The following is a 17730-nucleotide window of genomic DNA, read 5'->3' as shown; positions in this document are numbered from 1 at the left end:
GCTGTTGTTTAGTCGCTAAGTTGTATCCATTCTTTTGTGACCCTGCGGACTGTAGTCCACCAGGCTCCTCTGTCTATGGGATTCTCCAGGCAAGAATGCTGGTGTGGGTTCCCATTTCCTTCTCCAGGGGATCTTCCTGACCCAGGGATCAAACCCATGTCTCCTGAATTGGCAGGTGAACTTTTTACTACTGAGCCATCAGGGAAACCCCATCAAAGACTATTCGGGTGGGTCAAAGGACTCTTTGAAGGGATTTTTACTGGCAAAGATGGGACAATTTGAACATCTTTAAAAAGAAAGTATGGGATTAATTGAAATATATTAAATGCATAAAACCCACGAGTTCATAATAATATTGAAAAAAGAGGGAGTAAGTAGAACATTAATGTTATTTATAAATTCATTAATAAATAGGTCCCCTATAGGTTGTTACACCTACATTAGGGGCGCTAGCAGATATTATATGTTCAATAAATTCCTTAATTTTCTGCAAGGATCTGTAAAGTTGAAAACCCAGCCTGTTTCTGTATGGTCCTCAGTCTCAGAATACTATTTATGTTTTCAGTGCATGCATGGATGCTAAGTCGCTTCAGTCGTGTCCAACACTGTGACCCCATAGAAAGCAACCCACCAGGCTCCTCTGTCCACAGGATTCTCTAGGCAAGAATACTGGAGTGGGTTGCCATTTCCTTCTCCGATGTTTTCAAAGAGTTAAAAAAAAAAAGAACACGCAGTGTCTGTGGCCCACAAAGCCTTAACTATTAACTATATCTGGCCCTTTACAGAAAAAAACATTTGTCAAAATCTGATTTACTGTGTCCTATATGTTTGCATTAAATAAGAGGAAATCCTTAAACTGGGTTGGGTTTTCATATAAGTATTTGTAAGTTTGATTTCATTATTTGCCCCCCAAATACCTGCTAATTCAATGTTTCCCAAATGTCAATCATTTGCATACCACCCGAACGGTTTTCACTAAATCGCTATAGCACTTGTATCATTAGTCACTTAATATATAACATCATCTGAATTCACCTGTTTTCCTCGAAAAAATTCACCCTCATCCTAAGCAACACTATGCCTGTGGATGTTTGATGTGCTAAGCCATTTTTTTCTTAATGAATGTTAGAATAGTTCTATGATTTTAAAAAGGGTTCCCGTCAAAAGACTGGCTTCCCTCGTGGCTCAGATGGTAAAGCGTCTGCCTGCAATGCAGGAGACCCAGGTTCGATCCCTGGGTTGGGAAGCTCCCCTGGAGAAGGAAATGGCAATCCACTCCAGTATCCTTGCCTGAAAAATCTCATGGATGGAGGAGCCCGGTAGGCTACAGTTCATGTGGTCGCAAAGAGTCGGACACGACTGAGCGACTTCACTTTCACTCAAAAGATTAAAACCATCTTCCTTACGACTCTGGAAGAAATGCGCTGTTGACTGTTCTCTGCCCACTTGAAGCATACCCTCTCTCTCAAGCACTTCCTCCTGTGTCTTTCAGGGATGTTGGGGTAGCCAGAGTTATGCCCATTTCACAGAGACGGTAGCCAGAGTACAGAGGCACAGTGAGTGGGGCAGATCTGGAAATAGAAGCCTGGTTACCTGCCTTCCAGGCACCTCTCACCACACGCTTGATGGGATCTCTTGCTTCTGTTCTGGTGGGTGCTGGGAAAGTCTGCAGTGTAGCGATAGGCTGTCTCCTCTGTAGTTCACAGGCCTCTAGGGGTCCTTCCATGAAACCAAATAAAGCAGTGTGGTTGATAAGATAAACCCTTAAAACAGTGGCTCCGGGGTGGGATGGGGTCGGGGGAGCTGTGGGTGGGGGTGGGGGTAGAAAAGAGGGAGGGTAAGAGAGGGGAAGAGGATTAACAGGAACAAACTACTAGGTATAAAATAGATGAGATACAAGGATGGGAATATAGCCAATATTTTATAATAGCTTTATATGGAATATAACCTATAAAAATATTCAATCACTATGCTGTATACTTGAGCCTAGTCTAATAATGTAAGTCAACTGTACTTCAATAAAAAAAAATGTGGCCCCTCCAGTCCTCTAGGAGAGAAGGATGCAATGGTCCTATTTGAGCTGCTCAGAGATGGAGAATGCTGCCAAGGTCTGTCATTAAGTGAGAGATAAGAAAGGGCAGAACCATACATAAAGCAGGGGTGCATTTGTGTAGAAAAAAGAGAACATAGAGATATTTAGTTGTGTGTGTGCAATCCACCTGCAAGGGGATATGCAACAAAGTCCTGACATAAACTGCCTTCAAGAAGGGGAACTGGGGCTTCCCTGGTAGTCCAGTGGTTAAGAAACTGTCTTGCAATGTAGGGGACACCAGATCAACCCCTGGTCTGGGAAGATCCCACATGCCCTGGAGCAGCTAAGCCAGGGGGGCCACAACTACTGAGCCCACGTGCAGCAACTACTGAAGCTCCTGGGCTCTAGAGTCCGGGCTCTGCAACAAGGGAGGCCCCAGCAATGAGAGGCCTGCACACCACAAGCTGAGAGTAGCTCCCACTCTCCTCAACTAGAGCAAGCCCGCACACGGCAAGGAAGACCCAGCGCAATCAAAACTAAAGATATTAATTACTTAAAAAAAGAAAAGAGGGGAACTGCATGGTTGGGGGCACAGGCAGGGAAGGAGGTTTTTAAAAATGGACACAGAGGGGGAAAGTGAGGGTGGCATTAATTGAGAAAGTAGCGTTGACATATATACACTATCCTGTGTCAAATAGTTAGTGGGGAGTTGCTAACACAGGGAGCCCAGGCTGGAATTCTGGGATGACCTAGAGGGGCGGGGTTGGGGAAGCAGGAGGAGGCTCAGCAGGGAAGGGATATATATATATATATATATATATGTGTGTGTGTGATTATGACTGATTCTAGTTGTACAGCAGAAATCAACACAAAATTGTAAAGTAACTCTCCACCATTAAAAATAAATAAAATTAAATAAAAATGAGTTACTTCTTTGGCACCTTTTATAAAACTCAACATTCAAAAAACTAAGATCATGGCATCCAGTCCCATCACTTCATGACAAATGGTGGGGAAACAATGGAAACAGTGACAGACTTTATTTTCTTGGGCTCCAAAATCACTGCAGATGGCGACTGCAGCCGTGAAATTAAAAGATGCTTGCTCCTTAGAAGAAAACCCATGAACAACCTAGACAGCATATTAAAAAGCAGAGACATTACTTTGCCAACAAAAGTCTGTTGGCAAATGGTTTTTCCAGTAGTCATGTATGGAATGAGAGTTAGACTATAAAGAAAGCTGAGCACCGAAGAATTGATGCTTTTGAACTGCGGTGTTGGAGAAGACTCTTGAGAGTCCCTTGGACTGCAAGGAGATCAAACCTGTCAATCCTACAGGAAATCAGTACTGAATATTCACTGGAAGGACTGATGTGGAAGCTGAAGCTCCAATACTTTGGCCACCTGATGTGAAGAACTGACTCACTGGGAAAGACCCTGAAGCTGGACAAGACTGAAGGCAGAAGCAGAAGGGGATGACAGAGGATCAGAGGGTTGGATGGCATCATTGACTCGATTAACATGAGTTTGAGCAAGCTCAGGGAGTTGGTGATGGACAGGGAAGCCTGGCGTGCTGCAGTCCATGGGATTGCAAAGAGTCGGACATGACTGAGCGACTGAACTGAACTGATATTTTGGATCATATCAATGTGTAATCTATTCATTTATTCAGTCAGGAAATATTTATTAAGCACCTATTGTGTGCTCAGCACTGTTCTAGGCATCCAGAATCCATCAGTAAACAAACAGTATCCTTACCTTTGTGTACCCTACATGCTCCCAGGAGTCAGAAAAAAAATTTAAAGAAGCAATTTTAAAAGTTATGCTAATCGGAGTTAAGCATAAAAAAGTCAATATGTCACCATTCCATTCACAAAGATGTAAATGTTTCATAATACCAGGTATTGACTAAGCCTACATGCCGATGGGGTCTAAGCTGGCGCAGTCACTAGCGAGTAGTCTGGCAGTCTCTATTACATTTAAAATGTGATAGCCAGGACCTAACAGTTGCACTTCTTGTGTAGGTGTCTCTATGCGCTTATATGCATGGGTGCTTGCGTGTGTGTGTGCCTGTGTGTGCATGTGTGCACACACACACAGGAAGGACAGCGACTGCAACACTGTAATACCCTCAAACTAGAAACAACCTAACCTCCAGAGTGAAAAGCTATGCTGGAGGGTGGATGGGGTGCCAGCTGCTAACCGCAAGAGCTTTGGGAGCAAAGCAAGAAAGAACAGGCTTATTATGGGATTTGGGCGCAGAAAAAGGCTGGACTAGAGCAGTTCCGACAGGTGTGCCTGGAGTGAGTGCTTCAGGTGAGCTTAAGTGTTGATGTTCTTGGTCACTGGATGATGGGTCTGGCCTGGAGCTGCAGGAGTATCCACTGCCATCACCAGCAGGCATAAGACACCTCGGCCCTTTACCTTTGTGCTGGATACAAACATGTTCGTTCTCTGTTCCATGAGAAGTTGGAAGGCCCTGATTTAGAAGCACTTTCATGTCCATTCTAGCCCTGAAATGCTGAGAATTTAAGGCTCTGTCGTGCTGAGGTCACGTCTGAGTCCTCGATCTCCTCTGCTATGGTGCTGAGGCAGTGACCATATTCCCGCACCCTGTGGAGATGTCCTTTGGGGGGTCGCTGCCCCGCACTTTGGGGAGGTGTCTGCGGTGGTGTGGGGGGTGCTGTAGGTGTCCCACTGTTTCACTCCATGGTGGGGTGATGGTGGAGTCACCCTCTCATCCTACAGGGCGGAGCAATGACAGATTCCCATCCCCAACACAGCATGGAAGGAGCAAACCCTGGGGCTTTGACAGGCCACTAACTGCCCAGTGTTAAGGACCCAGAAGGGGCTTACTTTCTCATCACGGTCAGAAGGGGGAGGGCTTGCGAGTCAGTCCCCACTTAGGGTCTGGCTCTGTTACTTCCTCTAGTGGGCAGGGGCTCAATGAATGGCAACAAGAGGTTGGCCTTTCAGAGTCTTAATTTTCTCATCTGTGAGTCAAAGTATTAGTTGCTCAGTTGTGCCCGACTCTTTGCAACCCCATGGACTGCAGCCCACAGGCTCCTCTATCCATGGAATTCTCCAGGCAAGAATACTGGAGTGGGTTGCCATTCCCTTCTCCAGGGGATCTTCCTGAATCAGGGATCAAACCTGGGTCTCCTGCAGTGCAGGCAGATTCTTCACTGTCTGAGCCGCCAGGGAAGCCCATTTCTCATCTGTTAAGTGGGGATAATAGTACTTGTGCTTTCTAGATTGTTGTCAGGATTCAATGAGATCATATGTGGGAAGCACTTTGCAAAGTGCCTGCACATAATAAGTCTTGATAAATGGTAAATGCTATTATTATTATTATTTTATGCAAGGAGCCAGAAAAAGAAATTGCATCCCACTCCAGTATCCTTGTTAAGAGAATTCCATGGACAGAGGAGCCTGGTGGGCTGCTGTCCATAGAGTTGCAGAGTCTGACACAACTGAAGCGACTTAGCATGTGTGCATGCATTGTTTAAGGAAATGGCAACCCACTCCAGTATTCTTGCCTGGAGAATCCCAGGGACAGAGGAGCCTGGTGGGCTGCCATCTATGGGGTTGTACAGAGTCGGACATGACTGAAGTAACTTAGCAGCAGCAGCAGCAGCATGCAAGGAGCAGAATTATTCAGAATTAACCAGAGTATTCAGCCTGAGTTGTTGAGACTGTCTTTTGTAGGGAAATGGCCAGCCTAGAAGGGGCTCCCAGGCTCTGCTTCCTGTGGCACTGAGTCCTTTCCTGACAGGGAAATCCTACGGTCCCCAAGATCTCTGCTGCTGCTGCTGCTAAGTCGCTTCAGTCATGTCCAACTCTGTGCGACCCCATAGACGGCAGCCCACCAGGCTCTCCCATCCCTGGGATTCTCTAGGCAAGAATACTGGAGTGGGTTGCCATTTCCTTCTCCAATGCATGAAAGTGAAAATTCAAAGTGAAGTCGCTACTGATCCCCAAACACCCCACAGTTGGCAGTGGGCCTTCCCAGACAATTCCTATGAACAGGGGCACCTAAACCCAGGCTGCCTGGCACTGGCAGCCATGCACACGGCTCGTGTACACAGACCGTGAATACTGACTGGCCACTGAGACCACTTTCTACCCTTGTCCCACATGAAAAAAGATCCATGGAGCTGGGGGTCCCTCCCTGAAATAGAGCCTTCATCTCCTCAGCAGGTGCTAGTCCTGGCATGCCTCTCTGAGGGACAATGAGAAATCTGAGAGATTAAAAACATCTCTGTGAGGTACTTCCCTGGTGGCACAGTGGATAGGAATCTGTCTGCCAATGCAGGGGACACGGGTTTGATCCCTGATCTGGCAAGATTCCCCATGCTGCAGAGCAACTGAGTCCGTGCACCACAACTACCGAGCCGGTGTGCCTAGAGCACGTGCTCTGCAACAAGAGAAGCCCCTGCAATGAGAAGCCCACACACAGCGACGAAGAGCAGCCCCTGTTCCCACAACTCGAGGAAGCCCGCACCAAACAATAAAGATCTCACACCAATGAGAAGCCCACACACAGCGATGAAGAGTAGCCCCTGTCCCCACAACTTGAGGAAGCCCGCACCAAGCAATAAAGATCTCACCAATGAGAAGCCCACACACAGCGATGAAGAGTAGCCCCTGTCCCCACAACTCGAGGAAGCCCGCACCAAGCAATAAAGATCTCACACGGAAAAAAATTAATTAAAAAAAAAAACACAGCTCCTTAAAAAAAAAAAACAACTCTGTGCTTCTGACTCTGATCTTATGGGTTACCCTTAATTCACACCTGTGGTGGTGTAGATTCATCCTATCCCTCTGCGCGCCCATGGGCAACCCACAAGGCTGCAGTGGCAAGGCGGAACCCAGAGCTGGAGCCCAGCCTCCCTTCCTCCTGTGCTAGCTCTAAGCTATCCTGGGAAGTAACTGGCAAGGGGGTCCCTGCTGTGTCGAGCTGGGGGGCAGGCGGCCCCCAGCCCATGCACCTCCCTCCCTGCACCTCCTTTAAAAACCTGGGGCATCCTGCAATGACTCAGGTGCCAGCACTCTCTCTCTGTCCCCAAGCCAAATCAACCCATCTTTCCGGAAGAGGCCATTTAAAACTAGGACTTTGTCATGTGGGGTGTCGGGAAGGGAAGGGAGCCCGTTAAGCACTGAACACAGCCCAGGAGGAACAGGGACAGCGCGGTGACCCTGACAGAGCCAGGGTGGCAAAGCGTGCGGTCAGAGGCTGTCGTCATCTTCACTGCAAACCCACATCAGGTTCCATCATGCCCACCTCCTAGTTCAAAGCAGCCCTGCTGTGCCAGTCTGGCTGGTCCTGGGCTGAAGATGAGTAATCATGTCAGATTAGCCCTCAGAGCCGGTGAAGAACACTGGCCACACCCTGCAGGGACCAGGGTCCTTGGAAAACCTGGCCTAGTCTCCAGATGTGAATCTATGATTGAGGTCCCCCACCCGAGCCAGCTCTATGGAGGTTCCAGAGCACAGCAGACCTCACTGCACAGAGCTCAGCCCGACCACACACCCTTGCCCCTCAGGGATCACGTGAAAAGCAGGTTGCAGGATCCAAAAGCAAGAAGGGCATTTGGGAGGAAACACTTACTCAATGGCTCAGGGTGGACTGATGCTCCGGATGGAAACGAGGCATCTATGGCCTCAAGAATGGCTGCTGATACCTGCTTTTCTCCCTAACTACCAGGGGAGCCAGCGGGATTCAACAGGTCAGGCCTGTTCACTTTGGAGAATGGGGTAAGAGTTGCTGAAGTCCAGCCCATGCTCCGTGTGCCCAATTGTGAGCCCCTAGGAGCTGCATCTTTCAGTGTCTGATCTTTTTGCCTTTTCATACTGTTCACGGGGTTCTCAAGGCAAGAATACAGAAGTGGTTTGCCATTCCCTTCTCCAGTGGACCGTGTTTTGTCTGAACTCTCCACCATGACCCGTCCGTCTTGGGTGGCCCTACACAGCATGGCTCATAGTTTCATTGAGTTAGACAAGGCTAAGATTGGTTAGTTTTCTGGGACTAACAGAAAACCAAGGCTAAGATTGGTTAGATTGGTTAGTTTTCTGTGACTGTGGTTTTCAGTTTGTCTGCCCTCTGATGGAGAAGGAATAAGAGGCTTATGGAAGCTTCCTGATGGGAGAGACTGACTGAGGGGGAAACTGGGTCTTGTTCTGATGGGCGGGGCCATGCTCAGTAAATCTTTAATCCAATTTTCTGTTGATGGGTGGAGCTGTGTTCCCTCCCTGCTATTTACCTGGGGCCAAACTATGGTGGAGGTAATGAAGACAATGGTGACTTCCTTCAAAAGGTCCCACACATATGGAGGAGACTGGTGATGGAGGCAAGGTCCGATGCTGCAAACAGCAATATTGCATAGGAACCTGGAATGTTAGGTCCATGAATCAAGGCACATTGGAAGTGGTCAAACAGGAGATGGCAAGAGTGACATTTTAGAAATCAGTGAACTAAAACGGACTGGAATGGGTGAATTTAACTCAGATGGCCATTATGTCTACTACTGTGGGCAGGAATCCCTTAGAAGAAATGGAGTAGCCCTCACAGAGTCTGAAATGCAGTACTTGGATGCAATCTAAAAAATGACAGAATGATCTCTATTCAAGGCAAACCATTCAGTATTATGGTAATCCAAGTCTATGCCCCAACCAGTAATGCTGAAGAAGCTGAATGGTTCTATGAAGATCTACAAGACCTTCTAGAACTAACACCCAAAAAAGATGTTCTTTTCATTATAGGGGACTGGAATGCATAAGTAGAAAGTCAAGAAACACCTGGAGTAACAGGAAAATTTGGCCTTGGAGTATAGAATGAAACAGGGCAAAGCTAATAGAGTTTTGCCAAGAGAATGCACTGGTCATAGCAAACACCCTTCCAACAACACAAGAGAAGACTCTACACATGGACATCACCAGATGGTCAACACCAAAACCAGACTGATTATATTCTCTGAAGCCAAAGATGGAGAAGCTCTCTATACGGTCAGTAAAAACAAGACTGGGAGCTGACTGTAGCTCAGATCATGAACTCCTTATTGGCAAATTCAGACTTAAATTGAAGAAAGTAGGAAAAACCACTAGACCATTCAGGTGTGACCTAAATCAAATCCCTTATGATTATACAGTAGAAGCGAGTAATAGATTTAAAGAACTAGATCTGATAGACAGAGTGCCTGATGAATTATGGACGGAGGTTAGTGACATTGTATAGGAGGCAGGGAGCAAGACCATCCCCAAGAAAAAGAAATGTAAAAAAGCAAAATGGCTGGCGAGAAGGCCTTACAAATAGCTGTGAAAAGAAGAGAAGCAAAAAGCAAAGGAGAAAAGGAAAGACATACCCATTTGAATGCAGAGTTCCAAAGAATAGCAAGGAGAGATAAGAAAGCCTTCCTCAGTGATCAGTGCAAAGAAATAGAAGGAAATAATAGAATGGGAAAGACTAGAGACATCTTCAAGAAAATTAGAGAAGGGAACATGTACCAAGGGAACATTTCATGCAAAGATGGGCTCGATAAAGGACAGGAATGGTATGGACCTAACAGAAGCAGAAGATATTAAGAAGAGGTAGCAAGAATACACAGAAGAACAGTACAGAAAAGATCTTTACGATCCAGATAATCACGATGGTGTGATCACTGACCTAGAGCCAGACATCCTGGAATGTGAAGTCAAGTGGGCCTTAGAAAGTATCACTATGAACAAAGCTAGTGGAGGTGATGGAATTCCAGTTGAACTATTTCAAATTCTAAAAGATGATGCTGTGAAAGTGCTGCACTCAATATGCCAGCAAATTTGGAAAACTCAGCAGTGGCCACAAGACTGGAAAAGGTCAATTTTCATTCCAATCCCAAAGAAAGGCAATGCCAAAGAATGCTCAAACTACCACACAATTGCACTCATCTCACATGCTAGTAAAGTAATGCTCAAAACTATCCAAGCCAGGCTTCAACAGTACATGAACTGTGAACTTACAGATTTTCAATCTGGTTTTAGAAAAGGCAAAGGAACCAGAGATCAAATTGCCAACATCTGCTGGATCATCAAAAAAGCAAGAGAGTTCCAGAAAAACATCTATTTCTGCTTTATTGACTATGCCAAAGCCTTTGACTGTGTGGATCACAATCAACTGTGGAAAATTCTGAAAGAGATGGGAATACCAGACCACCTGACCTGCCTCTTGAGAAATCTATATGCAGGTCAGGAAGCAACAGTTAGAACTGGACATGGAACAACAGACTGGTTCCAAATAGGAAAAAGAATACATCAAGACTGTATATTGTCACCCTGCTTATTTAACTTATATGCAGAGTACATCATGAGAAATGCTGGGCTGGAAGAGGCAGAAGCTGGAATCAAGATTGCTGGGAGAAATATCAATAACCTCAGATATGCAGATGACACCACCCTTATGGCAGAAAGTGAAGAAGAACTAAAAAGCCTCTTGATGAAAGTGAAAGAGGAGAGTGAAAAAGTTGGCTTAAAGCTCAACATTCAGAAAACTAAGATCATGGCATCCGGTCCCATCACTTCATGGGAAATAGATGGGGAAACAGTGGAAATAGTGGCAGACTTTATTTTTGTGGGCTCCAAAATCACTGCAGATGGTGACTGCAGTGATGAAATTGAAAGATGGTTACTCCTTGGAAGGAAAGTTATGACCAACTTGGATAGCATATTAAAAAGCAGAGACATTACTTTGCCAACAAAGGTCCATCTAGTCAAGGCTATGGTTTTTCCTGTGGTCATGTATGGATGTGAGAGTTGGACTGTGAAGATAGCTGAGCACCGAAGAATTGATGCTTTTGAACTATGGTATTAGAGAAGAGTTTTGAGAGTCCCTTGGATTGCAAGGAGATACAACCAGTCCATCCTAAAGGAAATCAGTCCCGAATATTCATTGGAAGGACTGATGTTGAAGCTGAAACTCCAATCCTTTGGCCACCTGATGTGAAGAGCTGACTCATTTGAAAAGACCCTGATGCTGGGAAAGATTGAAGGCGGGAGGAGAAGGGGACGACAGAGGATGAGATGGTTGGATGGCATTACCAACTCAAGGGACATGAGTCTGAGTAAACTCCAGGAGTTGGTGATGGACAGGGAGGCCTGGCTTGCTGCAATCCACGGAGCTGCAAAGAGTTGGACATGACTGAGTGAACTGAACTGAACTGAAGGAGCTTCTTCTGGGCACTTTTTTCTAATTTACTTGGAGGCATCATATGAGCTCAAAGAGGAGGCCCTGCCAAACATTCGTTTCTGCCCAGAGCCACAGTCATCACCATTTGGCTAAGCTTGGCCATGCATGTTTTCAGACTTCCCTGGTGGCTCAGACATTTAAGCGTCTGCCTACAATGTGGTAGACCCAGGTTCGATACCTGGGTCAGGAAGATCAGCTGGAGAAGGAAATGGCAACCCACTCCAGTATTCTTCCTGGAAAATCCCTTGGAGAGAGGAACCTGGTAGGCTACAGTCCATGGGGTCCCAGAGTCAGACATACCTGAGCGACTTCACATTCACTTTGGCCATATTTTCAAAAGAAGAGTCTCTGGTACATTGGCTGGAATGTGAGGGTGAATTTCCTCCAATACAGGGAAAAATCTAACAAAGAGAGAGTTTTCAGTAAAGTACTCACAACTCCCCATATAGTAGAGCAGCTCAGGACTTATGAGCTGAAGCCGAGCTCTGGGTTTGAATCCAGGTGTGCTGTGCAACCTTGGGCAAGCTACATGGTGTCTCTGTGCCTCCATTCCCTCACTGAATACCAGAGACAATATTACACCTACCTCTGAGGGTGCTTAGAAAAATGCCTGATTCACAGCAATATAATGATATTAAGCACATTAGCACTTAATAGCTTTATTCAAGGATCTATGCAAGTGAAAAAAAAAAAGATTGTTTTCCAAATACGAAAAGAAAATTGCAGCATTTAAAACAAATGGAACGGTTAAACAAATGTTTGCAACATGGAGGTCGATCAGGGAAATGCCATTCACTTCTTAGGTGAAAGTGAAGCTGCTCAGTCATGTCTGACTCTTTGCAACCCCATGGACTATAGCCTACCAGACTCCTCAGTGCATGGAATTTTCCAGGCAAGAATATTGGAGTGGGTTGCCATTTCCTTCTCCAGGGGATCTTCCCCTTAGGTAGTGATATGCAAATAATATGGGAACTTTTTTTTTTTTGATAGTGAAAGAAATAAAAATCACAAAAGAAAATGACCACAAGTATGAGGAACCTTGGTCTTCACTTATTCTTTAAGTTTTGGTACATCCTGAGGGCACAGACTGGGGGCCCCCTCTCCTGGTGATGATCCACTACCTACTTCCTAGGAGTCACTAATACTAACCCTAGCCAAGAGCTTAGAGTCAAAAGCCTAGAACCACTCTATTAGGGGGAAAAAAATAAAACCACATACATAAATAGGATCATCAACAATAGTTGGGAAGCGTCTTGGATCACTTCACATGCCAACATGATGATCCAACATATTAATATGAAGAATATCTCAATACACAAATCTTTAATAAAATCTCCCTTCAAAGATAAACTCTCAAGTCATGGCATGCATGATAAAACCAGAGGCCACAGTTCCGAGGCATTTACCATAATCTTGCAGGACAGAACTACTACATTCAAAAGTGACTGGACCAGACCAGCTTCCAGGGTGTAGGAACTCAGATGATGCATCTGTGCTAACTGCCTGTTTCCAGCACCTTCTGGATTCTTAATCCAAATCACACTGGAAGGGTGAAGAAGCTCCAATAAGCTGCCTCTGAAGATAGGCCTCTTGCGGCAAAGGCAGGTCAATGACTGGAGCTGAAGACGCTGGCTGTCTTTTTGTTCTCCAGGACTGACCATTGGATGCACAAGGGTCAACCTTGAGTGCTGTCTTCATGATCTGAGCTGCAACTGGGTACCAATTATACTTTCATCAACTTAATATCTTTCTTTACATTGACTCACTCTTGTTTTCACTTAAATACCTACTTCAGCTCTGTCCTAAGCAAGAATGTCCACAAAATCACAAGCCTGATGTTACTAATTATATATTAATATGTTTCCTAATACACCTCAACATAAATAATTACTAATGAGATGAAAGACATCTGTGCACCATCTAAAAACTATCTCCACATGCCACGCTACATAGGGAAACAGATTCAGCAAAGATCTTCCTTTGTTTCACAAACTCACCAGATTAGATAAAATACCTTGGTACTTACAACTCCAAGAAAACCTGCCATACTGACCCCTTGGCCCTGAGCTGCTGCAAACATCGGGGTTCTTACGAAAACCCATTCTGTAGGTTTCTCTGCTCCTGGGGGTAGGATTATATCAGCCTCTATCCTAGGAGTCGCCTGACACATGTCCTGCCACCACAGCCGGAAGATCCTAAAGTCCGAGGCAGCAGATGTGGCTTCAGCTGCCAGAAAAAACATGGTTTTTTTTTTGTGTAAACTTTAAAAGAGAAATGTGCATTCATGTGGGCTTCAGCCTATATGCTAAATCCTGGAGGACCCATCTTATCTTGAGGTCAGAGTACTCCTGGTTTGTCATTTCCTTGTCCATCTGTTGACCAAGTACCACTGGTGGTTTTGAAAGGTGACCACACCTTGTGGCTATTCAACCCTCACTGCCTGGCTTCCCCACATGGATACAGATGCTCATGGCAAGAAAATATAAATGTACAACAGACAAACCATGACAGAGGCACAGGAGAGAATATTGGGGAAGGTTAATTACTTTTGTTTTCTTTAAAAAAAAATCAATTTCTAAGTATCTATATGCATAGGGGAAAAATTGGGTGAAATTAATCAGGATGTTGAGAGTAATGATGTTTGGCTGGAAGGATCTTTCTTGGGTTATTTTTAATAAATTAGGTTTACTTTATCTGTGCTTTGGAACATTCCCACAATGAACACATATTGCTTGTATAATAAAAAAAATGATTATTATAGCAAATGGGAAAAGCTTATGATAGAATATTACATGAGCAAAGTGAGATTACAGCTTTATGGGAAATCAATTGTCAGGGAAAATGTTAGAGCACTGGGAATTATAGAATAATTCTTTTTTTAAATGTAGATTTCCAGGGCTTCCCTGGTGGTCCAGTGGTTAAGAGTCTGCCTTAAAATGTAGGGGACACCTGTTCGATTCCTGGTTCGGGAAGATCCCACATGGTGCAGAGCAACTAAGCTCATGCGCCACAACTGCTGAGCCCCTGTGCACCAACTGCTGAAGCCTGTGTGCGTATAGCCCGTGCTCCGCAAGGAGAGAAGCCACCACCGCAATGAGAAGCCCTCGGACCGCAACTAGAGAGGAGCCCCTGCTCAGCTAGAGAAACCCTACACACGGCAATGAGGACCTACTGTAGCCAAAAATAAATACGTAGATAAAAAAATTTTAAATATAGGCTTCTGAGGATTTACAGAAAAATCTGAGGAAAGTGACATGGAAAATGCTGGACCGATGGGGATTCAGTGTCTACTCTTTGGCAGAAAGAGGACTTGTCAGAGAATTCAGATTAGATGTATACTTTGGTGATGGACAGGGAGGCCTGGCGTGCTGCGGATTCACGGGGTCGCAAAGAGTCGGACACGACTGAGCGCCTGAACTGAACTGAACGGAACTTAGCTTGTGTTCTAGTATTGTTTTTGTAACTACTTTCCAAGCATTTCTACTACTTTAATACTTAAAAAAATTTTTTTAAAAACAAGCAAACAAACAACCCCAAACCAAATCAAAGGGAGAGGTATTCAGTCAACTAGGAAAATCTGCTGGGGTCTCTAACAGGCAGACCACCCTGTCTGTCATTTACACAGGATGATCTTTCTTTTCCTCTTGGGGACAGGTGAGCCCAAGATGGGTCTCAGAGGAGGTGGCGGCATTAGAACCCGTGTTTCCTGGATGGCTCCCGTCTTCCAAATCCTTGTTGACAGAGTCTCAGTGTTGTGTTTGCTTCCTTATTGCTGAGGACTCTGCTATGCCAGGCTTCATCCTGTACAAGCACAATTACATGGGAAAACGCCTTGCCCACCAGGCCCTCTGCCAGGAGCAGAGTCATCGCGTCCTGATGGACAGATGACTCGGGGACTCAGGGGTGCCCATGGCGCACACGCAAGCCCAAGGCTCTGCCCCTACCCATCCATGCAAGTGGCCACTTGCCCAGGGTGGGTGGTGTGTGTTGACAGCTGGCAGGGAAGAATGTGGCCGTTTCATCTGCTCCATACCTCTCTCCCTGCCAAGGGCTGGAGGCAACTTTGCAGGGGAGAGTATCTGTTGAGCCTTGGAAGATGCCAGGGGTGTGCGGGGTACAGGTGGAGAAGGCAGGCAGTCAGAGAATTGGGAATAAAGTGCAGTGTCCCTGACTAAAGTCAGAAAAACAAGGTCAACCTGGTAACATTTTGAGGCTCACAAAGTAGGTCTAGCCTCTCTCTTTCTCTATTTCTCACTGGGAAGCATAAACTATTCTATTATCATTAAAAATGAGAGCCTTGGAGTCAGACAGACTTGAGTGGAGTCTTGGAACCATCACGTCACCTCTCTGAGCCTCAGTTGTCTTACCTGTAAATGGGCACCACGATGGCATCTCCCCCAGTGAAGACTAAAATGAGATAATGCATATAAAGCACTTACTGTAGGGTTGGACAAACACTGGCTATTATTACCTTTACTAAGAGAAAGAATGATGACAATATGTAGGTGGCCGCTAAGTTTACATACTTACCTGCAAGGCTGCTTTAGAATGGACAGGTGCTGGAAAGGGAGTTTCCCAACTCGATAAAAGAATGATTTGGTTTTGGGACAGCACTTCCCAGAGGCTTAGCTGTTACTGTGTCCCATGTCTGTCGGAAACTTTCAATGGCTCTGAGTATCTGCAGAATAAAGGCCTTATAGTATGTCGGACACGACTGAGCGACTTCACTTTCACTTTTCACTTTCATTCATTGAAGAAGGAAATGGCAACCCACTCCAGGGTTCTTGCCTGGAGAATCCCAGGGAGGGGGAGCCTGGTGGGCTGCCGTCTATGGGGCTGCACAGAGTCGGACACGACTGAAACGCCTTAGCAGCAGCAGCAGTATGGCCCCATTCTCCATGTCTTTCTTTATTCCCCTCTTTTTTCCTTTCTTTGTGTCTTTAGTTGCTTAGTTGTGTCCAACTCTTTGCGACCCCATGGACTGTAGCCCGCCTGGCTCCTCTGTCCATGGGGTTTCCCCGGCAAGGATACTGGAGTGGGTTGCCATTTCCTCCTCCAGGGGATCTTCCCGACCCAGGGACTGAACTCACATCTCCTGTGTCTCCTGCATTGCAGGGGGATTCTTCACCCGAGAGCCATGAGGGAAGCCCTCACTTCCCTTCAGAATGACTGATGGGTAAGAACCTAGGTTCGAATCCTAGTTCTGTCACTTACTTGCTGTGTGACTGCGTGGAATTGACCTATCCTCTCTGTGTCCTGGTTTTCCCATCTGTAAATGAGGGGGAGACAGTCCCTCCTTCATGGAGCTGGTGTTGAAGATTCAATGGTAAATGTGAAGGACAGGGCACTCTGGAGGGCAGAGAGGGATCAGTGTCTGCAGCAGCTTCCGAGCCTCTCATACCAGGCCCCTTGGGCCACCTGCTGGAGCCCCTGGCACTCTGGACGAGCCCACGAGCTCGCTCCATCTCACGCTGTTTCTCTCCTGGAGTGCCGTTCCCCCAGGCCCAGCTCCCGTGCTGCCTCTTTCAAGAAGCTCCCAGTGCTCACTGAATGGACATCATTTCCCCTCCTCCTCAGCCCCATAATACTTTCTGTGGGCCAAGCGCTCCTATTTCGCTTGTTCCCAACTACTTCGTATCATGGCTATTTATGCCCCTTTCTAATCTGTCTTACGTGGTGAGGAGGGCCCTGGTCAGATTTCCCGACACTTGAAATTGCACGTGATAGTTGCTCAGTAAATATGTCTGGACTTCTGCGCTGGGAGGCAGGGTTGACATTCAGCAGCTATGACCCAGAGTGGTTTGCCAGGATGGTTTATGCTGGAAACTCCTGGCTGGAAGGCACCCTTCTCCTAAACATTCCAGTTATTGCCATTGCTTACGTGCATGGGGTGGAGGCGGGGAGCACCTGGCTTCCCTCCATCCACCTGCTACCTGGAGCTGTGTGATGGTGGCACAGAGGTAGAGTCTGCTGCCAATGCAGGAGATGGATCGTGGGTTCGATCCCTGGGTTGGGAAGATCTGAAATGGCAACCCATTCCAGTATTCTTGCCTGGAAAAATCCCATGGACACAGGAGCCGGATGGGCTACAGTCCACAGGGTTGCGAAGAATCGGACATGACTCAGCACTACTACCATCACCATTCATATATTGAAGCTATAAAGTTCCTAAGCATGGGACTTGGAGACAGGATCTTTAAAGGAGAGACTAAGTGAAAATGAAGCCTGTAGGGTGGCCTAATCCAATCTTACCCACATCTTATAAGAAGAAGATGTTTGGACATCCAAAGAGACACCAGGGAAGGGCATGCACAGAGGAAGGGCCATGTGGAGACACAGTGAGAAGGCAGCCATATGCAGGCCAAGGAGGCAGGCTTCTGCAAAACCAGCCTGGTGGACACCTAGAACTTAGACTTCCAGCCTCCAAAACTGCGAGAAAAGAAATGTTTGTTGTTTAAGTCACCTAGTCTGTAGTCGTTGGT

The 17730-nt window shown here is 46.1% G+C and overlaps 1 protein-coding gene across 4 annotated transcripts in view; it reads right to left on the bottom strand.

Annotated features, from left to right (window-relative positions):
* Positions 1-17730, bottom strand: part of SCNN1B (sodium channel epithelial 1 subunit beta) — a 73970-nt gene that overhangs the window by 35039 nt on the left and 21201 nt on the right. Inside the window, exon 1 of one of the 4 annotated variants that reach the window (XM_069571392.1) lies at positions 1594-1686. The exons of the other annotated variants lie outside the window; for them this stretch is intronic. The gene's annotated coding sequence lies outside the window, so the exon portion shown is untranslated. Of the gene's footprint in view, positions 1-1593; positions 1687-17730 lie in introns of those variants that run through there. 4 annotated transcript variants of the gene reach the window in all.

Source organism: Ovis canadensis, chromosome 24 (assembly GCF_042477335.2).
Source record: "Ovis canadensis isolate MfBH-ARS-UI-01 breed Bighorn chromosome 24, ARS-UI_OviCan_v2, whole genome shotgun sequence".
In the NCBI taxonomy this organism is placed as follows: domain Eukaryota; kingdom Metazoa; phylum Chordata; class Mammalia; order Artiodactyla; family Bovidae; genus Ovis; species Ovis canadensis.
Note: the sequence above shows the minus strand (reverse complement) of the source record. Positions and strands in the feature narration are given on the sequence as shown.